The sequence below is a fragment of the Manis javanica genome, chromosome 6, assembly GCF_040802235.1.
Source record: "Manis javanica isolate MJ-LG chromosome 6, MJ_LKY, whole genome shotgun sequence".
In the NCBI taxonomy this organism is placed as follows: Eukaryota; Metazoa; Chordata; class Mammalia; order Pholidota; family Manidae; genus Manis; species Manis javanica.
In genome coordinates, this window is record NC_133161.1 from 21,536,815 (window position 1) to 21,561,090 (window position 24,276).

The following is a 24,276-nucleotide window of genomic DNA, read 5'->3' on the forward strand; positions in this document are numbered from 1 at the left end:
AACTGGGGTAACTCAAGTGACCTCCTTTATTCCTAATTCCTTTCTATATTAGGAAGAGAGTAGTCTGCTCAGTGCCCCCTCTCTGAGTGTTTTAAATCAGAGACCCCTGTTAAGCTTTCTGGTACCTGGAAGAACCCCCGGTTTTTTTGTTTTTGTTTTTTTGTTTTCTCCACTGACAAAGCCTATCTCACCCATAGCTGTATGTGGTGAGGACCCCCAGGCCCTCCAGCAAGTCACCCTCCATATTGTGGCTATGACAGCTGGGGGGAGGGAGAGAAAGAGGATCTCCTTCACAAAATAGCCTGGTATTAGACACTTAAGCAAAGGTTCTTGGGGAGTGATTGCCCAGATCTTGCCAAGTGACACCCTTTATTTTCCTGCCCCCACCCCCAGCTTTCTGTGCTCTAGAGGTAGCAGTGGGAAGCTGTAACTGATAAGAGTCCTTCGAGCAGTGGCTTTGGTTGGAATCCAGACTGATTATTTCATGACCAGCGAGAGAAATTCGCGAAAATTCCTGTGACAAATGGAGAATTTTTTTTGAGGGGTAAAGGGTGGGGGAGAGAGGAAATGAGCCCAGTGTTCTGAACAACTAATCCCTGGGGATAGGGGGAACCCGGGGTGGGGAGTGGTAGTGTGTGAAACGTAGTTAGAAAGTCCTGTGCCCTGTTTCTTTCTCCCTCACCCCCATCCCCCAACCATTTCCCCCTGTTGCAGGGTTTTGTTTATATAACTCAAGTTGTTTGGCCAGATTCTTCAGGTGAATTCCTTCTTTCTTAGCTTTTATTTGTTAGTGTTTTTGGATTGGGTGTCTTACCTCTTTTTAGAGATAGATGATTATTGTCAAATACTCAAGTTACGGAATTCGCTGAAGTTTTTAAAAAGTAGTTTTTGCATTTGGTTTGGAAGTGGGGGATGGGAGGGAAGTTGCCTTGGCAAGAGAATTTTTTTTTTCCCCATAATCTGTTAAGGAATAAGGTGTTTTTTCTTCCGGAAAATTTGGCCAAAGGAATTCTGAACAGTAGATAGCTTCTAACTTTAAGGGTTTGAAGTTTAGAATTTTGGAGAGGTGGGAGTGAGGATTAGAAGAGCAGATAATAAAGTATATTTTATGTACCAAACATATGTCTAGGCACAAGTGAAACTGACTGAGCTGTGATTGAGTTTTGTAAATGTGTGAATGATACAGTACTGTTGGCTTTTCATAAGGTTGCAGGAAGACTTGTAACTGTAGCTCTGTACGTTTTACACAAAGCAGTTTCTGGTTTTATTTTTGTTTAGAAACTAGGAAATGACATGGTGGCAGAACCTGAGTTATTTTTGTCTTGAATTGAGAGTTACTGTCACACCTAATGCAAATTTCTACCTAATGTTTAATTGGGATGGAGGTGGGAGAGAGAATTCCAGCTGTTTTTGATGAATGTCAGATTCTCAAATTCTATACATTACGTATTTTTAGAAGATTGAGGATAAAGGGCGAGGCCTAACTTGACCTGATGCCTTTTCCATACAGTGCCTTTTGTTCATTTAGTAGTTGTGGCATCTAGAATGATTACCGCATTTAGGAGTCAGGGTGTGGGGGTTGGAAAGGGAGAGGAAAACAGACAAAGAACAGCAGGGTGTCTTTTTTTTCTTCCCCTAAGTGGCTTATTTCATAGCTTATTTTTAGTAGAAGATGAAGAAAGGCAAAGATGCTTTGGCCTTCTGTTCTTTCCCCACCTTCCTCCTTTCTGACAAAAGAAAGCAGAGGCGCTTTAAAATTGCAGATCTTTGAGATAGGAGGACAACAGCTACAGAATTTGAAAGCCAGAGGTTATCTTTGTTTCATGTTTTTTATTTTCTGGTCTAGTGTAGTTTGGAAGTTAAAATTTTCGTATTTGCTTTTGTGTGTGCATGTGTGTTGTGGGGGTGAGAGATTTTGTGGCTTCTTTTCTCTATTGAATTCACATCAGTAGGCCCAAATGGAGCCAACAATTTTTCAGCAAGCTATATTTAGCAAAACATTTAAGGAAAAATTCTCCAACCCACTACTAAATTGTGTGTACAATTGTGTGACAGGGCCGCCGGGGGTTGAAAATGAAAGATGGTGGAGAGGAAGTAGAAAAGGTCTGAAGGAATGTATTTGCTTTTTGCCCCTCTGTGCCCCTTGATGGTTTCTTTGGTGTAGACGGATAGCTGGTTTCATTGCAGTCTCCTGTTTCAGCCCATTTTTGGATGTCTCCTGAGTGTAATTATGCCACCACGATTTACAGCTTGGCAAGGAACCTGTGTAGTAGGAAAGTAACGGTGTGGGGGTAGGGAGAGAAGAGGAGTGTAATTCCCACTGCCTTCCAGCTCACTAGGTTCTTTTGGAGACACGGTCTTTGGTTGTTATTTGGAGGCAGTGATAATTCTTTTGTGACGGGTTGGTAGAAGGAGAGCTGACTCCCAAGTTATGCAGGGAGTGAGTGATTTGCACCAATGCACTTAATAATCTGCTGGGTGATTATGTTCTGAAACTCTGACTCATTCATTGTTTCTCTTCTGATCCTTTGCTGAGGGTTGTGCAAACCTCTCCAAAACCCTAGAAACTGATGTACATGACTTTGGGGCCCTGTAGGAATGTGGCCCCATCAGAAAGCTTGCAGTTAGCCCAAATCCTGTGGAATGGTGGAATGGTCTTGAATAGTGTGACCGTTTGTTTGCAGTCAGGTAGATTGGTGATAATGTGCTGTTCCCAGCCTGGCACCCTTTGAGGTTTCCATCTCAAACCTGGCTTATTATTTAGGTTGTCTGAGAACTGGGACTCTGGTGACCTTAAAAAGTGATTTGCCCTAAAGGAATATCAGTTTAAGTTCTCCCTGTGAAGGAACAAACAGCTCAGATTACACGGGTTTCCTTGTTGGTGGGGGTTACTCGTCTCACCCTGTTGCACAGCCTAGTGATCCTTTTATCTGTGAACTAGTGGCCCTTGCTGAAGGCTGGAGCTGCTTGTTTTGGAAAAGCATATGCAGGGGAAAGGCCCCAGACACAGCTCCTCCCAGCTCATTGGCTGCTCTGTTACTACCCGGAAAAGGAGGAGGGGCGGAGCTACCAAACAGCTGATGGAGTGTGTGACCAGAGTGTGTTTATATACGAAAGAAGTAGGGGCTGGGGAGGCCTTGTGAGTGGTGTTACAGGATGAAGTGTGTTTTCAAGGGGTAAAAAGAGGAGAGGAAAACCCGACCTGTTATAACTACAAGAAGTGTTCAAGGTTAAATCAGAAAAGTGGATCTGATAACAGTGGGGACCTGGCATATACTGTATTTGTAACTGGTGGAACTTATTTGATAATACCAAAAGTTTCGACGATTCCCTTTTTCTGAGTGAGTGCAGTAACCTAAAACGGAGTATACTGCCACTTTAAATGTACTTAACTGATTCATGCCAGGATTCAAAAGTACAGTAGAAATGCAAGCATCTTCAAAAAAGTTTAGGAGTGAGAAAGGAGGGGCAGTGTCTTATACTAAGTTCATTAACAACATTACTGAATCTTAACAGAATCCTGGGTGTCTGCTCTAGGGTTTCAGAAACTTTCAATAACAAGTTCATCCCCTCCAACAACCTCTTTATTCTAGGCTCTATACTGGGGGTTTAGTAGTGAAAAACTCCAGTGTGAGTGGTCATGATGCTTATGTAACTAGTTAAACAATTTTTAAAAAATCTAAGTGCAGGCTGTTTATAGCAGGTCATCGCTGTATCACTTTATAAATAACTTGTATTTACTTTCAGAATTGACTTTTCAAGGAAGAGGAAGGTTAAAAAGTGAATTTTATGTGATGGGATATATAGGGACCTGTATTCCTGTTATTTAGAAGGTTGATGTTAAAAAGAGAAACAAAAATACTAAAATGTGTAGCTATTTATCTTTGATATCTTTACTATTTTGCTGTTAATCAGTAGTTATTCTACTTCTTAGTAGTCTTTGTTACTCTTTAATTTGTGCTCAAAGTGTAGACAATGCTGTAATCTTTTAACTAGCATCGGTGTCAGTTGGGAACCTGTGTTTTGCCTTTTATTTCCTGTGATATTTTTTTTTTTTTGCTATGATGAGATGGAAGGTGGAATGGTTTCATGGTTTTCAAGCTAGAAGTTAAAGCTTTGGTAACTCCCAGTGCTCTTGAATTTGTATTCTCTCCCTAGATTTTGGTGACAAATGTAATAACATGGTGGTACACTTTCCTTAAGCAGGAACCTACATGAGTAAGCATTCGCAGCTTCAGAATATCTTGTTCCTGCAGTACAGTTCTAGTGAATTACATGCAGGCTTAAAAATTCAGCTTTTAGGAAAAATACCTTTAACAGATGTGACCCATATATTCCTTATTGTGTATGAGAGAGAAAAACCTGGATCTGTTGGTTTTCTAGTGTTGTGCAGTTTCCCCAAGACTGGTATGTGTGTGTGTATATAAATATGTGTAATTTAGTATCTTGTTCAGTCTTAAAGAGATTTGGTGGTCCCAAGAATCATTGGGTTTTTAGGTATGCAATTCAGACCTGCAAAAGTGCTTATAACAGCTTTTTAGCTATAGACCCACATTATTCAGTGTATGTTTTAGTAAACTATTTTAATAAAAAAAATTTAGTTGGATTATATTAGTAAGATAATTGAGGATAGTAGAGGTTACAAAAAGGGAAAGAAAATAGTCATCCATAGTCCTGTCCTTTAAACAGTGGTTCTCAGGTTTTAGTGTGATCTTAATAATGTGGAGGGTTTGTTAAAACAGGTTTCAGGGTCCGCCCTTAAGAATTGTCCGATTCAGTAGGTCTAGAGTGGGGCCCGAAAACTTGCATTTCTGAGAAGTTCCCCAATGATGCTAATGCTCTTAGACCACAGCTTAAGAATCATTGTCTTCAAATGTTAACGTTATGGTGTTTTTTGTTAGTCGCCTCCTGCCATACAGTATTTTCAACCTGTTGATCATACTGTATATGCCCTGTTTTTGCTTAATTTTTTGCAACATTTTTCCCAGTTAAAAATATCTGACATGAATCGCTTGTGTAACACACCATTCCATTCCATGCCTATGCCATTGATTTAATTCTTCGCTGTCTTTCTGTGTTAAGATTGAAATTAACATCTTGTACGGAAAGCTTTTCTTGTATTTTTAGATTATTTACTTTCCAGAAATGGGATGTTAAATCATAGAAGATAAACATTTGAATTAAAATATTTGATTAAAAGTCTTGGGGTCCCACATTCTGTAGGCTCTCCTTTTGTTCTGATGTGTTTTAGTTGGTACCCTTTCGGCACTGAAGCAGTCCACCTTTAAAGTGATGAAAGATGAGTTCTAATCTCTTTTTGAAAGTGTAAATTTGCATGTTTTTTTGAAATAATGGTGAGCCTTCAGTTTGTACTTTGGACTTCTCAAAGTGCCTACTGTGAGTTGGTAAGGTTAAATATTAGATTCATGAGCAGATAGACCTGACTGGCAAGAGCTATAGACTTAGTTTAGGTGTCCTGCATTTTATTTATTTTTCTTATTGAGGTGTAATTGACCTAAGATAACTATACATATTTAAAATGATAAATTTGATACATTTGACATACACATCACCAGTAAAGCCTATCACAATTAAAATAGTGAACATACTCCTCTTCTCTAAAAGTTTCTTGTGCCTTTACCTAGTCTTTCCCTCCCTTCTCTGCAACCATTGATCTGATTTCTGTTACTATAAATTATTTTGTTTTCTAGAATTTTATATAAATAGAATCATACAGTATATACTCTTTTTATGTGGATTCTTTCATCCTATTTGAGATTTCACCCATGTTGTTACCATGTAGTTCTTTCTTTTTTAGTGCTGGGTAGTATTTCATTGTATGGCTATACCACAATTTTCTTATACATTCACCTTTGTGGACATTTGCTTTGAGATTTAGCTAAGAGTTTTATAAAATGTAAACCATATATGTATCAGGAAGACTGTTGGTCATTCATAAACACTATAATTTCATTTCACATATTTCAGTCTATCTGGTTATTTCCAGCTTCGGGCTACTGCAAATAGAACTGCTGGGGACATATGCTTTCTTTTCTCTTGGGTAAATATATAGGAGTGGAATAGCTGAATCATGTGGTAGTATCAGCTTAATTTTTTTAACAGGCAGCTTTAATTTAACTTTACAGATGATGGTCTGTATTTCACACACAATTAGATTGTGACATTACACTGTTGTTGCAGTTGTGTTTTTTTAAAGGAATCCTATTAAATGTCATATCCTAAAGCATTGATTTTTAACCTGACTTTGTAAAGCTAGTTTTATAGCTACTCTTCCCTCTCACCCATTCAAAAATTAGGGAATTAAATTTTCATTCTGAAATATTTTTGGTTTTATGGCCCTTTTGAAATGGTATTTCAGGAATTATGGTCACAAAAACCTTTTATTTTGGCTAGTAAAACTATACTTTTTTGAAAAGGTAACCACACTTTCTGTTGATGGTACCCTTTTCTTTTTGTAAAATAGTGATAAGATTTTTAACATTCAGTCTCCTCCAGTTATGTTGATAACAGTGTACAAATATTTTCATAGAACTCTATTGTGGACCAAATTCAGATAAAAGGAACTAACAGCACCTCAGTGGCAGAACTGGAAACAAATTCTGAGAGTTAGAGTATCCCTTAATGTATTTTCCCTGGGATCTTTTTTAAAGTTAATTTCTAACAAAATGGTGGGGTTTTTTGTTTTTACTTTTTTGGCATCCTAGGTGAGTTATTTGATAGGTTAATAGATACTGCCATAATAAAAAATCAGACATTGTAATAGTTACTATCCTATTCTTTCTCTTTCTGATAAATTACAAACATTTGAACTTACATATAAGTGTTCATGTGTGTTTAAAAAATTAATATCATTACTGACAGCTGAAACTTTTAGCTAACAAGAAAAAAAGACCTGGTTTATGCCTATTTTGAGTTGGAATCAATAGTTTATTCAGTGGGTAGACTTTGATTCAGTCATCAGACACAAAGATGGTGCTCTGAGCCTATATTGCAGAGTGTAGTGTTTTCATAAGTATAATTCAAGTGCAGTGTTTAGAAACCTTTGAAAACACAGAAAAGTCAGAGTGTACTTCTGAGAGGCTGTCGTTACATTAGTGATTCTTGGGTGGTCTCACATTTGAGAATTGTTAATATCTTTATAGGTAAGTACTGTGGTTATTGTCATTTTTTCTTTCTCTGTACCTCACCAGATGCCTGGGATAGTGGTTAGTTGGTATTCATGCTCCAGGATGCCCTGCCAGGCTAGAACCAAATCCTCCAGAGCCAGGTGGTGGAAAGCCTGTCAGGGCAGCTTTATGCACCCAAAGGATGAAGGATGCTTTTTTGCCTTCCCCTATTCCTTAGGTATCTAGGGTATTAGGTAAGATGGCTTTTAGGTATTACTGATCTTTTACCTTGCCGTCCTGCAGAGAAGTCAGGGAGGAGTAGGAAACCTGTATGAAGGGGAGAGGCTTGGGTGGACTTTGTCATTCGCAGGAAGACTGGCATGGCTGGTGGGTCTGTCCTTGGACTCACAAAAAGTGCCTGGGCTATAGTACTTGGAGAACTCTATTGAGGGATTTAGAATCAATTACTTATTGGGAGTAGAATTTGTATTTCTTTTGTTCTACTTCCTGGTTTCGAGCTCATAACTACTTTAGGGAGGCATTATGTATAAAAGTAAGTCCCTACTATGAAACTGTTATTAATATTGTGAATTATGTATTTTCTTTTCAGTATTAGGCAACATGTTTCTTTTTCCATGTTTCATGTTTTTATCCTGTATCCTTTTTAAAATTTCTTGGATTATCAAATCTGAGTTGAGGTAATATAAATAGAAAATGAGATACACAGTGTGCCTGGTTTGTGTTATCTCAGAGGAAGTGGGTTACTACTCTGCTTAGTGAAAATAAATTTAGTTCTTTTGTCCGAATGATGGCAGTACAACTTTGGTTATCTGGATGTTGCCCGTCAATCAGATGACTTTATATTGCATAGAAAATTTCTGAAAGGTTGATTTATTAAAAAATTCAAAAACGTGGGTAAACATTTCCATTGCAGTGTCTTACTTGTAGGAGGTTGATTCACTTAGAACTGTGTCCATAAGAGATCACCAGGTGAAATATAATGGGATATATTTTACGGTTTTACAGACTACTTAATGTTTAGTATCCTTTTGTTACTCTGTCTAAATCTGTAAATAATAAGTCTCCTTGACAACAAAGCTTAAAGTATATACCCTTCTTGTTTCACTCCAAAGGAAGGAAACTGGATTTGCTTTTTTCAGTAGAAAATAGTCATTTTCATATGGCCTTCAGGGTTGCAGAACTGTAAATTCATACCTGATCATATCACTAATCCAAATTTAGGCTCATATAATGAAATCATCCTATGATATAGATCTTGGACATTTTGTATTTTTATTATAAATTATGTTTACATTCAAATGGATGAACACAGGAGGGAAATGCGTTTTAAATGCTTGTGGCATTTTCTGGCAAGAGGAGTTTTAGCTCTTAGTGGCTGATCTCAGTGTTGCATTAGAGTATATTTAAGTAAGTATATTAAAATGTAGAACATAATACATTTGATAACATAATCACTGATCTTGGCAACACAATTTGATATTTTTAGCATCTGTTAATTTTATCAACTAACTCACCCAATTCACCACAGCCACCATCTTGATAATGCATAAAGGAAAAAAAATCCTGTATTTGGTTTCTCTATTCTTTTGTATCCTTAGAGATTAAAATTTTTCTTTAATGTCATTGTTTTATGGGTGGAAGAAGAGGAAGTACACCATTGAGTGTGTTCTTTAGTCTAATTATCTGGATTGCTGCCCATATCTCTTGTCAGTAAAGAAAGGCAGCTTTTGAATGATGTCTTTGATCATCACATGACATATATTTTACTATACCTGTATTTAGTTATTCATGTTCTTGCGAATACTTTTATCCTTTCTATAGGCTCTTGGGGTAGAATAGTTAGGGATCAGATTCTGTCTCTGAATAATTAATATGGCTTTTACTTTGAGATTTAGCTAAGAGTTTTATAACATGAAAACCTATTGGTAGCTCATAAAAAGACTGTAATTTAATTTCATATATTTCAGTCTGTATGTCTGTTTTCTATTAGTGTTCCTAGCTTATACTTTGACTAATTTCTAGAAATCAAGTAAGACGGTTAAATTCACTGGCAGGGAAGTACACAAAAAAGCCTTTGGAGAGAAGGTATTTCCAGATCCTTTACAACATCTGACATTCAAGTTTAATTAAAAGTAGTAGTGAACCCAGGCCCTTTTTTCTGGGAGTTTGGAAATCCAAATAGACTTGGATTATTTCACTTTGTATAGTTTGGCAATAATTTATCAAACTAAGAATTTACTTAGGCTAAAAATGTTTACTAGTTTAGAACTTTGCTTTGTATCCTCAGAATGTAAAAATAGGCTACGCCTTAGATTTGTCTTAACTCTGTTCAGAGGTGAAGTCAGACATAATGGAACCTGGTACCTGAACATTGTAGTCTTATACTTAGGTCCTGGTCTCTCCTTGCTTCCGAAGAATTTGTTTTTTCTAAACTAGTTTTACACAGTCTGATTAGGGTATCTGAGATTCCGAAGCTGCTTACAAGTTTTAAGTCCTCAAGGTAGGAAGTTTAGAGGCTCTATCATCCAGCATCCTCTTGTGCTGTTCAGGCAAGGTAAATTGGGGTAGTCACTGGGCCCTATGGGAACTTAATCCCAGGGTTAAGCCAGTCCCTCTGCATCTTGTAATTCAAAGAATGACAATGAAATACTATGTCTACTTGTGTTTATTTTCCATTTTTGGGGTGACCCAGTGTATATACTCAAGCCTTTGAACTGGATTATCCTAATTGACAGATACATGGCTTACACATTTTTGTTTAATGGAAAATAAAATCAGAAATTAGTGTATGACTTGTGTTCTTTTAAATTAGGGTGGGGCTTATCACTCATTTGAAAGAATTGGGTAAAATGTAGTGATTGTAGTCTCAGTTTTGCCTGTTTTCTTCTTAAATTTCATTCCTACAATGTTTTATCAGCTCTGATGAAATTATGACATTTTAGTATTTAAAGTTAAATTTTAGTAGATAATTACACTTACATACGGTTCTAGCATAGATTTTTCTCTACTTGGGAGAAAACCTGGGATGCAAATAGTTGTATAACAGAGCAATAGCTTTGTGAATAAAGGCTCTTTGAGTTGAAATTAAAAATTGTATTTGTGGGCAATAATGTTAGTGGCCTGAAGTAACAATTTGAGAAATACTAATACTTGGCTGTACTGCTGCAGATCAGGAGAGTAAACTCTGGTAACTTTGTTTTTGATAGAAAAAATAGAAGCCAAAGTTGAAGTAAGGAGTCTGCTTTTCATTTGTGACTTAGAAAATCATTTTTGCTACTTAGTAATCATGGAATTTGTTATATGAAAAATAGAATTAAAACAGTGTAGTCTAATGCCTTATTTAATATAAATATTCTGGTATCTCTTTAGAACAATAGATTTAATGGCGTTACATTTTGTATTCTTGAGGTATCTGAATTGTATGTGCCTGTGAATAATTTTAAAAATTACATAAGCCCTGCTAAGTGCCTGATTTATGGAAGCTTTTATTAGGATAGAGTGGCAGTATGCTGTTCCTTTCAAAACTTTATGTAGTTAATTAATAATATTTATGTGTTACAATATTTTGATTTTTAAAAGGTAAATTTAGGGAATGGGAATATAATTGAGTAAAAGAATATGCCCAGAGCCAGGGTAGGATCCCATTAGAGTTTGAAACAGTTCAGTACTTAAGCACTTAAGTATTTTACCTTTGTCTTTTAGTACTCTCAGGACATTCTAAATGCATCTTTCACAGAAAATTTAAGTTGCCAACATTTTTATTGATGTTTACACTCTGAATGTCTACAGTGGATCAGATTTGCTCTGAGTTACAGTAATTATAATTTACTAGTCTCAAGGCAGCTTAGTATGTATAAAACTTTAGATGCTTAATTAGTTTTAAAATTGGGATGATTTTATAAAAGAAGCCATGTGGTGTAAGCAGCCCTTTTCATTTTCTACCCTTTTTGCCTTAATGTTTGATAGCTTTTTACTTTTTTTAGCTAAACTTTTCATTGTAGGTTTACGGAGAGGCTGCAGAGGTTATACAGAGAGTTCCATCCTATACCTCACCTAGTTCTAGTTATGCCTGTGTCCTCATTTTATATGACCATGGCACATCTGTCAAAAGTAGGAAACCGCCATTGTCATGTTACTATAAACTAAACTCCAGGCTTTATCCAGATTTCACCAGTCCTTCCATGAATTTTCTTTTCTGTGCCAGAATTCAATCCAGGATAGCACATTACATTTAGTGGTCATGTCTCAGTATTGTCCAGTTGGTGAGTTTTTCGCCTTCTTTATTTTATAAAACTGACAGTTTTGGGGTACTGGTCAGGTCTTTTTTGGAGTGTTGCTCATTTTTTTCCTTCACGAGTAGACCTCATAGTAGTAAGGCATTAAAATTTGGCCAAACTCATTGTGGATTTTTGGAAAGAATACCACTGAGGTGAAGTGCCTTTCTCATGACATACACGGTGTTTGTGGGAGATACATGTCCTCATGATGTCACTGGTGATGTTGACCTTGATCCACTTAGCTAAGGTAGTGCTTTCCAGGCTTCTTTACTGTAAAGTTACAGTTTTCCCCTTCTGTATTCTATTTTGGAAGCTAGTCACTAAGTGTAGCTGACTGATAAGGGGGCCAGAGGAATTGGGCTCCACCTCCTGGAGGGAGTAATTGTTTTAGGCTTTTGATTATAACGTATTAGTGCATTAATCTTAGTTTTTACTGGCTTTTGTATGGAAGTTACCTTTGATTTTGAATGTAGTGTAAGTTGGTACTGCCTTTTTGGAAACAAAATGGGTCGTACATATATAAGGTCTAGGAGCACATAGAATTGGTGAATTGTTTATTAAGCAAATTGCATGGCAAATTTAACTTCCTACATTTGGCTATTTTTAGGTCTATGATAGCATTTATAATGTGAAAATGAAGATAAACTTAGGATGAGTTGCATAAGTATAGTTAAGAGCCCCATTAACTCAAATAATTCTGGAATCTGAGAAGTTTTAGACCAGAAAGAGAACTTGAGGGTGGGGTAGTGATAAAATGCTGTTATGTTTTGCACATCTTGCTATTAACTTGTTATAGCATTAACAGAAAGGGAGGAGAATATATGATCAGCTACTAATTCTAGCAAATTATTTTGGCTCATAGAAACACTTTATTTAAATAAAGGTCTTTTGCACCATTTTGCTATCTTTTTTTCCTTTTAGTAATTCTATTTGTTAGTTTTGAAAATCTTGATAGAATTGTACTTGTCAGTTTTAACTAGAAATTCACTTATTATGGAAAGATTAACTGTGTAGCACTTCATTTTCCTGACTTTACAGTAGTCTAAGCAGTTGAAACTTGTACCTTTAAATGAGAAAACTGACTTTGAAGGTTTTTGGTATGTTTTTATTTTGGCTGATATGTTTGCTGTTTTCAACTTTCTCCCTAGGATTAACACTGACTGATGATGAAATGTATATACAATATGTTGTTTTCTTCAGCAGAGTATATTTATAGTTGAGGCTGTGGGTATGTGACTTCTAGAAAAATAATAGTGAGATATTAAAGTTTGGCCAAACTGATTTGATTTCTAGGCTACGTTAAGCTAAAGTATCTCTCAGGGGCTTCCTTGAAAGTAGTGAGGAAGAAAGGTGGAAATGGAATATATTAATGGCAATATCCTGCTAGTTATAACTATAGTGGTAATAAATTCTTTAAAGCTTGTAGAGGGTAGTTTGGAATTTATATATCAATTTATGGGGACACTTGGGTTTTTGTGTAATATATAAGTCAGAAGTGTTTGTAACCAGCTGTTTATTGGTGGTGCATTTTTAGACCTTTGGCCTTAAATAATGCCTGCACCTGGATGTCATATAGGTGCTAAGAGTCAGTAGTGTGGCGCTTGGGCCATCTTTCTGGCTAGACGACTCTGAGCCAGATGTTCAACTGAATCTTTTATACCCCCGTTTCCTTTCCTCACTTTCTTAAGTTTGAGTGCCCCAATGGGACTTTTCTTTTTTAATAAAGACCTCATTTTTTTTTAATAGCAGTTTTAAGTACACAGCAAAATTGAAGGGAATGTACAGAGTTCCCGTAGCCCCCTGCCTCATATCCTTATGCATAACATTCCCCCATTTATCAGTATTCCCTACCATCTTGATGCATTGGTTACAGTTAGTGAATCTACATGGACGTATCATATCACCTGAAGTCCATTACATTAGGGTTCACTCTTGGTGTTCTGTATATATATATAATGACATGTATCTATCCATCATTGTGGCATTATACAGAGTATTTTCTGCCCTCAAAATTCTCTGTGCTCCACCTTTTCATTCCCACTCTACCCCACTTCTGGCAACACTGATCTTTTTACCGTCTCCATAGTTTTGCTTTTTCTAGAGTGTCATGTACTTGGACCCATACAGTAGTTTTTTCTGACTGGCTTCTTTCACTTAGTCATATGTATTTGTTTCCTTTATGTCTTTTCATGGTTTGATAACTCACTTCTTTTTAGCACCAAATAATATTCCACTATCTGGATGAGTGATACCTATTCACCTTGGTGAGTCATTTTTTAGTGAACAGAGCTAACCCAAATACTCTTAATGGTTTCTGATTTTTCAGATTTGCCTTCATACTTTTTTCAGAAAAATCTTAGTAGCAAGTAGGTAAATACTGGCCCATTCTATCATCAGTTCTTTCTTATCCCCTGACAGTTGTTCAATAATGTGCTACTTTTCATTCTAATATATTTTATAATCTTGTAGAATTCTTACTTTGAGATGTTATGGCCTACTTTCTATGGATTAAAAACCTGGACTACACACATTGGTTGAAAGTGCTGACATCATAGAGTTTAAGTCCTTCTAGTGATGGGTCTAAGGCTGGTAAGGGTTTCTCATGCTTTTGTCCCTTATAACACACATTTAACTTTGCATATAAAAGTGCTCAGGAGACACCAGTTAACTGAATTTCAGTAAATAATATGCCACAGGCTTTCATTAAGTCCTTGGATCAGTTTTAGAATAAACTTTGGCATTTATATAGAAACAGTTTGAAATCATGCTAGAGAGGAGCAAATCTGCCTCAAATTACAGGGATTTAAGAATATTTTATGCGTGGATGCCATTTGCCATTTGTGTTTTTCTACGTGTAATGTCTGTTTGTCTTCTAAAACTGTCCTAAATGCTAATACTTTAGTTTATTAAAACATTTTCAGATGAATTCACATTGAAGATTCTTTGATGACTGGTTTTATTGAGATCAAAGGAAATTGTTAAAATTGTGGACTGCAGGAAAAAAACAGCTGAAACTTCCATTACTTTACTTGTAAAATAGAACACCTTAGAATCATCAAATCATATAGCTTATTAAGTCTGTTTTGTGCTTAGTCAAATGTCTTATGTTTCCCCTTACAAATTAGTGGTTCTGAAGGTGGATTGTACTAGTTTTAAGATTTGATGCTATGAACTTCTAGGTCTGTTCAGGACTTCACTGGGGACTGTTACTGATTTTCTATTTATTTTTACCTTTCATCCATACTCTGGAAGGAAAGGGAAGATTTTATTTAAGAAATACTGCAACAGCTCTCATCTTCTGTAAAAATTATATGTGGCCTATTTTTAATTATTCATAATGGGAAAATAGCCAGATATTAATACTTGTAATTGCCAGATATCTTTTTATTTTATTAAGGTATCATTGATATACAATCTTATGCTCAGGTTTCACATGAGCAACATTGTGGTTACTACATTCTTCTCCCCTATTATCAAGTCTCCATCACATACCCCATTACAGTCACTGTCCATCAGCATAGTAAGATGCTGTAGAGTCATTACTTGTTTTCTATGTGCTTCCTTCCCTGTGCCCCACCCTATATTATGTGTGCTAATTATAATACTCCTTAATCCCCTTATTCCTCCCTTCCCACCCACCCTCCCCAACCCCTTTCTCTTTGGTAACTGCTAGTCTATTCTTGGGTTCTGTGAGTCTGCTGCTGTTTTATTCCTTCAGTTTTTGCTTTGTTTTATACTCCACAGACAAGTGAAGTCATTTGTTACTTGTCTTTCTCTGCCTGGCTTATTTCACTGAGCATATACCGTCTAGCTCCATCCATGTTGTTGGCAAATGGTAGGATTTGTTTTCTTCTTATGAATAGCAGGATAACTTAAATCACATTTTACAGATGCAAAACTTGAGGTTTGATTGTGTATTTAAACTGTGCATACCTGTAAGTACAGCTCTTTTCTTTGTGCACAATTGAGCTGTTAGGGAGGAACATATTTGTGCTTCTTGGGTTATTGGTTAGTTCTTTAATCATTTGAATCCTGTAACACAGGAAGATCTGTGTTAGTGAGGCAGTATTTTCCAAACGGTTAGTGGATGAAAGTAAATCATTCTTTGGTAAAAGATTCATTCAAAATGCAAGGTAGACCAGTGTGTTTTAATGTAATAGTATGAAAAGTTCATTGGTGGTAATTCAGATTCCACATTGTAGTTAACCTTTAGGTAACTGTCAAGTTTTCATGTAATACCAATGAAGAATGTCCGGAATTATCTGAAAAGTATTAATTGCTCTTCTAACTACATTCAAAACACATTGTGCCAGTTTGAATGCAGAAGTGCATGTGAGAATCCAGCTCACTTCTATTAAGTCAGACATTGAAAAGATTTGTTAAATTGTTTTAGAAATTAATTTTCATAAAAATGATATGTTAGCATGCATAAGATTATTACTTTTAAGTAAATTAATGCTTTTAATTTCTAAAATGGTAAATGTTAATAGATATTGCCAAATAAAAAAGCTCTTTGGAGTCATCAATTTTTAAGTGTAAAGGGTGCTAAGACAAAGTTTGAGGATCACTACTCTTAACACACATATGTTGGAAGAGAAGTTGTCATGTTATAAAGTCTAAGATGTGCTTTATTTGTATCTAACATAGTATTGACATAATGCTAGGTTCTTTAATAAAATATTTGAGTCAGATTGAATTATACAGTAAACAGTGTAAATACACATTTAGCCAAGAAGAAAAATTGATGTTGTATGAAGATGTCAAGTGTTTTTATGTTAGTAAAGAATGTCAGTCTTATACCATATTTTATAGATTCTAAGACATTTTTTCCCCACAGCTTAACATCTTTAAAATTGAGATGTCTTGTAAATTGGTGGTGAGTCAGTATGATTGTCAGCTTTTTTTCTTTCTTGGAGTGTTGTAAAATAATGGTGTATCATAGATATGATAAAATAAGGGAATGCGTCTTTTTATGTGGAAAGGAGGAGGAAATGCTCTGGATAGCAGTTTACTTCTTGGGCTACAGGATATACTGCATTAAATATTATTTTTATCAGGCACTGAGTTGACTCTGGGCAGTTGACAGTGGGCCTGTTATTAAAATATTCCATCCATAAAGCAGTTACCAAAGCTAGAAGACTAGACTGTAATGTGGCTGGAAATTCAGGCTTTTAAAATTAAATATAAAACATAAGCTAAGTTTTGTTTTTGTGTATGTAAAGCTTTTGTTTTTCGTTCTATCATATTGATGGGAACACAATGGTGAGTAGTGAGTTACTCCCATATCTGTTGTAAAGGAGGCTAGGGAAGTCTTACTGTTTAGCGCTTGGAAAATTAATGAAGAGTAGCAGAATTAAAAATTTTTTTAAATTTCTTATAATTAAAAAAATTTAAATTTATTAATACTTCACTGAAGCTTGAGGAATTCACAGCTTTACTTTTGGCTTCTGTTACTCTGAGTCTGAGCACTGTTAATATTCTACATGGCATTTATGGAGGATTTGGGAGGCACAGATGCTCATTTCTTCATCTTTTAGAGTTTTTTCTGTTACCTTGAATAGGCCTCTTGAAAGATAAGTTAGGATTTTATTATTAAGGATTTTATTATTAACCTTGTTCCTCTGTTTAATTCTTTATAAAAACAAATAGGACCATAACATAGAGATATAAAGATGCTGTATAAATAAATATCTTTGAAAATAAGTTTAAAAAGAGGGTAGGACCTTGGAAAAGTATGGAGTTGAGTCTATGAGAGAATGCTGCCTTGAGGAATTTGACTGTCATAGAGACAGGTGGTAAATAAGTAAGATGGCACTCATGAGGTTGGGAGGCGGTTGGTGTCTTGATTTGACTAAAGGATCAGAGGTTGTCCATTAGTCACTGTAAGTGTATATGTACTACAGTGATAATTTGGGTTGCTGTGAGGTGAATAGGTTGAGCATTTTGCTTTTTATGATCCAGTGGATACTCTAGAACCAGTAGGGCCACAGCTGATACTTTGCTGGAGGTATGATTTCTCATCATCTGTCAACCAAAGTAGATCTCTTGGTAGAATTTACCCATAGAGGTTGTTGAAATCTGATCATGGGTTGGCAGAGTTTTAATGGTGTTTGTGAAAAGGAATGTATGGATTTGTGGCACATATGGGAATGATTAAAATAATATTTTGAAATGCATATACCTTTTCAGTTATATACTACATTTGAAAAGTTAAATATAGTGGAATGACCATAGGCTTCAATCACATATTTGGCTTTGCTTCTGTGTTTGTTTTCCTTATCCAGTAAATGAATAAAACACCACATTATAGGATTGGTTGAAGGATTATGTGAAATAATATATGTGACAGCATTTAGTAAATAATTACTTAGTGAATAATTCAGTTAGGAATTGTAGTTGGCTGCTAGTAACAGTTCTGAAATAATGTAGCTGTAACATGGCGTTAGCAGGTAGGTAGATAAGGGCAGGGCTGCCAGATCTCTTCTTTTCATCCAGTTATCTTTAATATATGGCCTACTTCCTAAAGGGGTTGCTCCTATCATCCCATTAATGTTCCCTGCAGGAGGAAGAAAGGGGTTGAGTAGGGCAAGGTATAAGAACTAGCTAAGACCACTTCCCCCCACAACTCTAAAGGGGTTTTTTCTGAGTGTCCTTCCCTACAAATTCCACATACATCCTGGCAAGAAATGTTAACTGACTAACCCTAGTGCAAGAGGCTGGGAAACATCACTTTTTGACTGCTGTTAATAAAATCAGAGTTTAAAGAAAGGAAGGGAAATAGATACTGGGTTGTATCATTGGCAGTGTCTGACATAGTAAATGTAAGTTTTTTTCTTTTATTTACGTATCTGGGAGCATTATATTATCATTTAGGCCTGGCTTTTCATGCCTTAAATTTTGGTTCATAAAATTTATCCCTTATCTTCATCCCACATCTTCTAGGTTTTCTGCTTTGCTGGAGGACTGGCCTCACGTGATAAAATCACTTACTCTGAAGCATTAAGGGAGAGGAAAAACCATTAACTTGGCTCTTTTCTTTTATAGTTTAGTATTTCCAGACTTCAACTCAGAGGGTGGAATATGGGAGTTTGATACCTGTGGGAGGTTGGTAGAGGAGAGGCAGCATGATTGTGTTACCCGGGAGACCACCTGGGGTTCTTGCCCTTGGCTCTGCTTCTCAGTGTTGTGGAGACCTTGCACCTTTCACTTTCTTCTTGGGTATTTGTTTCCTTACCTATTGAATAAGGAGTTGGCTTAAACGATTCTAAGACTTAGCAATTTGGGTATTCTGATCTTATCTGTAGACATTGTGCTTGTAACTCTTAGTATGTGTGTGTAATCTAAAAGACCTTCACAGCTATATGTATAGCTGGCATTGCCTTCTAGGGGATAGACAGTTAAAAATAGCTTTATAACATAAATTTAAAATCTTTTTTGTATCTTATCTTTGCAGATAGATATGGATAGTAAAAATATAAATAAGTTCTGCAGGTTTTTACTTTGTGTGAAATTTTACTAGGGCTTTTACAAGTAGGAAATAGGAAATCTTGACATCTTCATTTCTGACTTTGAAATATGGTGGTAAAATGTTTCTTCATATTTAGAAACCTACATTAATGTTAAGTCTGAGTGGGAAAAGCCTTTATGTTATGTAACAGTTGTTGCCCTTTCATTTCTAGAAATGGATCCCTGGAATTAAGTGATGTATTATGAAAGTATAATTTTTAAAATGCTATCCAGTGTTAACTCATCACCGGCGTACCTGAGGATTCAGACCCTTTACCATATTTAAGTCAAACTTTGAACAACTCTGTGAATGAACCAGTTACCGTTATTAAAGGTGGTAGTGTTAAAGCAAGATGTGTGGTCCTTATCTGGTAATTGGAAGCCGCCAAGTTAGGAATGCCTTCTGATTTTGTTCTCTGGAGTGAGTGTATCTGTACTGTGTATTTCAGGCAGGAGAGGGAAACTTGTGGTCCCTCATGTCTTGTTTCACTTTCGGTTTTTATGGAGAGTTTATCTCCATAAAATTATCAAGCAGTTAGTTTCTCTTTGTTCCCTGGGCCCTAGTGTTACAAACAATAGCTTTGAGAATGCTTTCATGTTTTAGAACCAACCCTATCCAACATCTGTTGTCTTAGGTCTTTGTAATTAGTAATTGGGATATTTTAGCTAATTATTAGATAAGAAATTATAGATCCTTTTACTGAAATTCGGCTTAGTTGGAAATTTGATTGAGGAAATTAGTTATCAGTTTTGTGATTTTTTTGAATTACTGCATAACTTCTAACCATGTAAGAAGTGTCTAAGCTTGTCCAGGCTGCTTTAAATTATGATAAATAATATTGCAGAGCCAGTTCTAGATTGGCAGTAATATTTACTGTTTAAAATATAGTGGTAAACCTTTTTTAACTTGGCCATTTTGTAGATCTTTGTCTTTCAACTGCCACATTTTAACTACAAAAACAGGTACACTTCATTTTATTCTGGAAATAAGTTGATAAGGGTACTTCAGATAGAATGGCATACTGTTGGCAGTATTAAGTTTTTTGGTCAACAGATATTGACTGGAAAATTTTCTTCATAATTGATTGAAAAATCTCAGATGTGGAAAGGTGGAAAGAAATAATATAAATGAGTATACCTGTGTATCTTGCACAGTGTAGACTCAGTCATAAATTTGTCCGTATTTACTTAATCGTGAATATTTTTAGTTGTACCATTCATAAGTTGCTAATGCCATGACACTTTAGCCTAAATACTTTAATATACATCTTCAAAGAGTCAGAACTTTTCCTATATAACCACAGAACTATTATCACACCAAAGAATATAAATAATAATCCTGTTAATATCATGTGATGTCCATAGAGGAAATATTTAACTGATGAGATTGTTAGTTTATCCATTTTTAGAATTAGAAAGCATATGTTCTTACTCTTTAAACAGCTTAACACAGTATTAGACAAAGTTTGTGCCAACGTGATTTAAAATCCATGCTATCCTATTAGGGAAGATATTTTTCACACATTCTAATTTATGAACTCAAGCTTTTAGGTTAGAGTTTAAATAAGCTCTGACAGCTGCAAATATTTTTTAAGTTAGCAATTTATGTAGAATGAAATTGGAGTGGACCCATATTCGTGAATTGATTTTTTTTTTAAAGCAAAGTGATCAAAGGGAACCTAGAATTAGCATTCACTGTGTATGTATTTATTTTATACAAACTGCAAAAGTAGGATGCATTAATAAAATTTCAGTTTGTTATTTTGGAATAGATTTTTTGGATTAACTGAAAATTGAGCAGAAGAAACTCTTTTGATTCGAATCCAGATTAAAATCTAAAAACAGATAAGCCCATTTTTCTGCCCTTAGAAAATGTGAAATGAGTATCACTGGACCCTCAAGATTAAAGACCACAAACAATGGTGCAGTCAGTCTAATGCAGTCAGAAAAATAATTGAAAAATAACCTGCCACAGAAGGCCATTGGACTAATTGATAAGCAAGATTGTGTATCTAGGGCTTAACATGGTATCTGACACATAGTATTCAAAATGTTTGCTTAAAAAAAAGTGGAGTTTGTATTGATTTGGAGGTATAGACATCAGGACATTTTCAAGTTCACTTAAAAAAATGGGGTCTAGTTATTTGCTCATTTAAAAAAATGTTTTTAAAATGAAATATTTTGAGCACCACAACAAATCTGAGGAATAACATAATAATAATAGAACAGGATCCATTACCAAGTTTTGTCAGATCTTAACATTTTACCTTGCTTGCTTCAGAAATTTTATTTTTTAAAAAGATCTAAAGTTAGAGGAAGCCCTCAGTGAAATCCTCCCTAATTTGACTCCTACTCCCCTCCTTCTCTTCATGAAGTAGAGGTAGCCACTTTCTTGAATTACCTTTCCAGTTTTTGTTTTACTTTCCTATGATACATTACTGTATCCATAAATAATATGTAGCATTTTTTGCATGTTTAAATAGTACCACAATATTTTCAGTATTACTTTTGAGATGTGCTAATATTAATAGAAGTAGCTCATTTCATTTTTGACTAATTTATGTACCATATTTTACTTACCATTTTGTTAATGTACAATTAGGTTATTTCCAGTTTTCACCCTTACGTATAGTGCTGTAAAGAACATTTATGGATGTCTTTTTGAGCCCATATGTGTTTCTCTAGGGCAGTGTTTTCTCAGGGTTTTTTGTTCATTAGATACAGTAAGAAATGTACTTTCACATTGAGACCCAGCATCTATCTTGTGTGTGTATGTGTATGAAACAATAGTTTAATAAAAATATTTGCCCCCCAAAATATTTACCCATACAATGTGATGCACACTTGATATATCTCTCTATATAATCCCCTCATTTACAAACTGCTAACCATGACCCACATTTGACAAATAATTTGCCTAATGTATGTAACTGGAAGTAGAATTGCTGGTCTTAATCGTGCTCATCTTCAGCTTTACTTCAGATGAAAAAATTACTCTTCAGAGTTGTACCAAATTTCATATTTCCATCAGCATTTGAGACTTCCTGTTTATTCATATCCACAAAAACACCAGTGTAGCTTTCTAAATTTGCCAATCTAATAAATGTGAAATGATATCCCAGTGTTTTCTCAGTCTGTTTTCTAATCAAATACTTGGAGTGCCTTTTCTTTGTCACACCCTTTGCAAAGTTTTCAAGATGCTACCAACAGAAGCAAGACATGGCTTCTGTATTCTAAGAGAGATTGGTGAACTTTGTCAACCTGTGAATGGCAGAGGGACACAGAGGAGAGAGCAATGTACAGCCCACTCGGAAACACAGCTGTTGCAAGAGATGAAGCTTGACCTCAGTCTTGAAAAATGAGTAGACAGCACATAGATTTGAAGGACATTCCAGGTGGAGAGGATGGAGCTAGGCATAGGCATGGAGGTATAAAACCACATCTTCCAAGAACTCAGTGTTAATGATGGTGCATAGAGTACTAGGACTGGGGGAATCAAGAGAGAAGTAAAGGAGAGTCTGCAGACTGAAAAGCTTTGTGCTTCAGACATCAGAGGTCACTGGTGAACGTTTTAGGCAGAGTATTGCTGAGATTTTTTAAGTCTAAAAATGGATTTGGGTATTGTAAATCAAGGTATTCATTGTAAATCAAGCTTTTTTTAAAATTTCAGCTTCAAACTCATTAGCTTGGCTCTTTATTATTGCCCTTTTGAAACAGGTAGATGAAATTGATATTTTCCTTTGAATTGTAGTGATTTGCTTTCCTAAATAGAAATAATTGCAGTCCAGCATGTGTGCTTTGTTCTCATTCGTGCTCCTTGGTTTTCATGGGACATCAGATGAAGTCTTCACAGTATTTTCCATCAAATAGGAATAGACTGAGTTTTGTACAGGGTTGATAATTTAAAGAGTTTGTGTTTGGGGGCAATGTCTTTCAAGAGGATATTTTCAGTCTTTGTCTCTCTTGCTATATTGCAGCAATATGAAGATAATTGAAAGGACTTCTTTAGAAAGTTTGAGCACATCTTGGTAATCAATTCTCTGTGTCTGTGTAGATCATGATATGAGAGAGCCCTAGGGTCCTTGCCACTTCTGGCATTCCAGAGCTGCCAGTCATTTTTAATATAGGAGCATTTGTCTTGTTTTAAAGCATGGAAGTTGAGGCCTGCCAACACTTAATTTAAATAGAAGCAGTTGCAGAGACCAAATTGGAGAGACTTGTGGTATTTTGAAATTCTCAGTACCTTAAAAGAATAGATGTTAAACATACAGCACAGAACAGTAAACACTTGTTGGTGAGTGCTTTTTTGGTTTTAGCGCTTGGTGACAAATCTCACACCTGTGTTAACTTTTAAGGAGGGTATTCAAAGGTATATTCGTTGAGTTGTTGGGGCAACACTGAGTACTGCATAGATGTTATTGCAAATATAGTTGACTTGGTTTATTTTGGTATCAGTGTACAATCACATGAGCAACATTGTCATTACTAGATTTCCCCCATTATCAAGTCCCCACCACATAGCCCATTACAGTCACTGTCCATCAGCGTAGTAAGATGCTATAGAGTCACTACTTGTCTTCTCTGTGCTATACATACAGTTGAGTCGTGAACTGTGGGGTTAGTGCTGTCCCTCGTGTAGTTGAAAATTTGTAATTTTGGGGGGAATCAGATGTTACCTACTAATAGCCTGTGGCTGACTGGATAACTTAAACAGTTGCTTAACACATCTAGTATGTTATATGCTGTATTCTTAAAGTAACTAGAGAGAAGGAAATCTTATTTCAAATTGCAAATCTCCAAAAAGTTTTCCAGTATAGAAGAAACTCTATGTGTAAGTGGACTCATGCTGTTCAAACCTGTGTTCAAGGGTCATCTGTATTTTTAAAAACGAACTTTTCTAAACTTTACAGTTCAAAGTTTTACTTGTCTTTCCTCACCACTTGATAGTTTAAAAATACCTACTTCCCTCCATGGTATCTCTAAAAGATTTTTATGAGTTTAGGACTTAATCCAGGGAGAGCTCTTACTGAGAGAACCATACCTGGGATTTAAACAATTAGACAGAAGTTTGTGTTGCCCAGTATTCCTGCCTCTGCTCTGCCCTTTCCTCTCAAACTCCCACAGTGTTGGTGCTCTCAGCCTTGTCATCTCCTGTCAGCCACCCAGGCCCCAGCACGCACTCATAGACACACAAACACACATGTGCACACACAGTTTAGCAAGTGGGGAAAGAGTATGAGCGTCTGTCCTCAGGGTAGAGGATGAAACTGTTGTATTTGCTTTCTGCCTTTACCGAATTAATAAATGTTAACACCTTGGCAGCAGAATGAGCTGATCAGTTAGAA

The 24,276-nt window shown here is 35.9% G+C and overlaps 1 protein-coding gene across 2 annotated transcripts in view; it reads left to right on the forward strand.

Annotated features, from left to right (window-relative positions):
• The window catches only part of UBE2H (ubiquitin conjugating enzyme E2 H), a 92,888-nt gene that overhangs the window by 983 nt on the left and 67,629 nt on the right, over positions 1–24,276 (forward strand). The window lies entirely within an intron of this gene.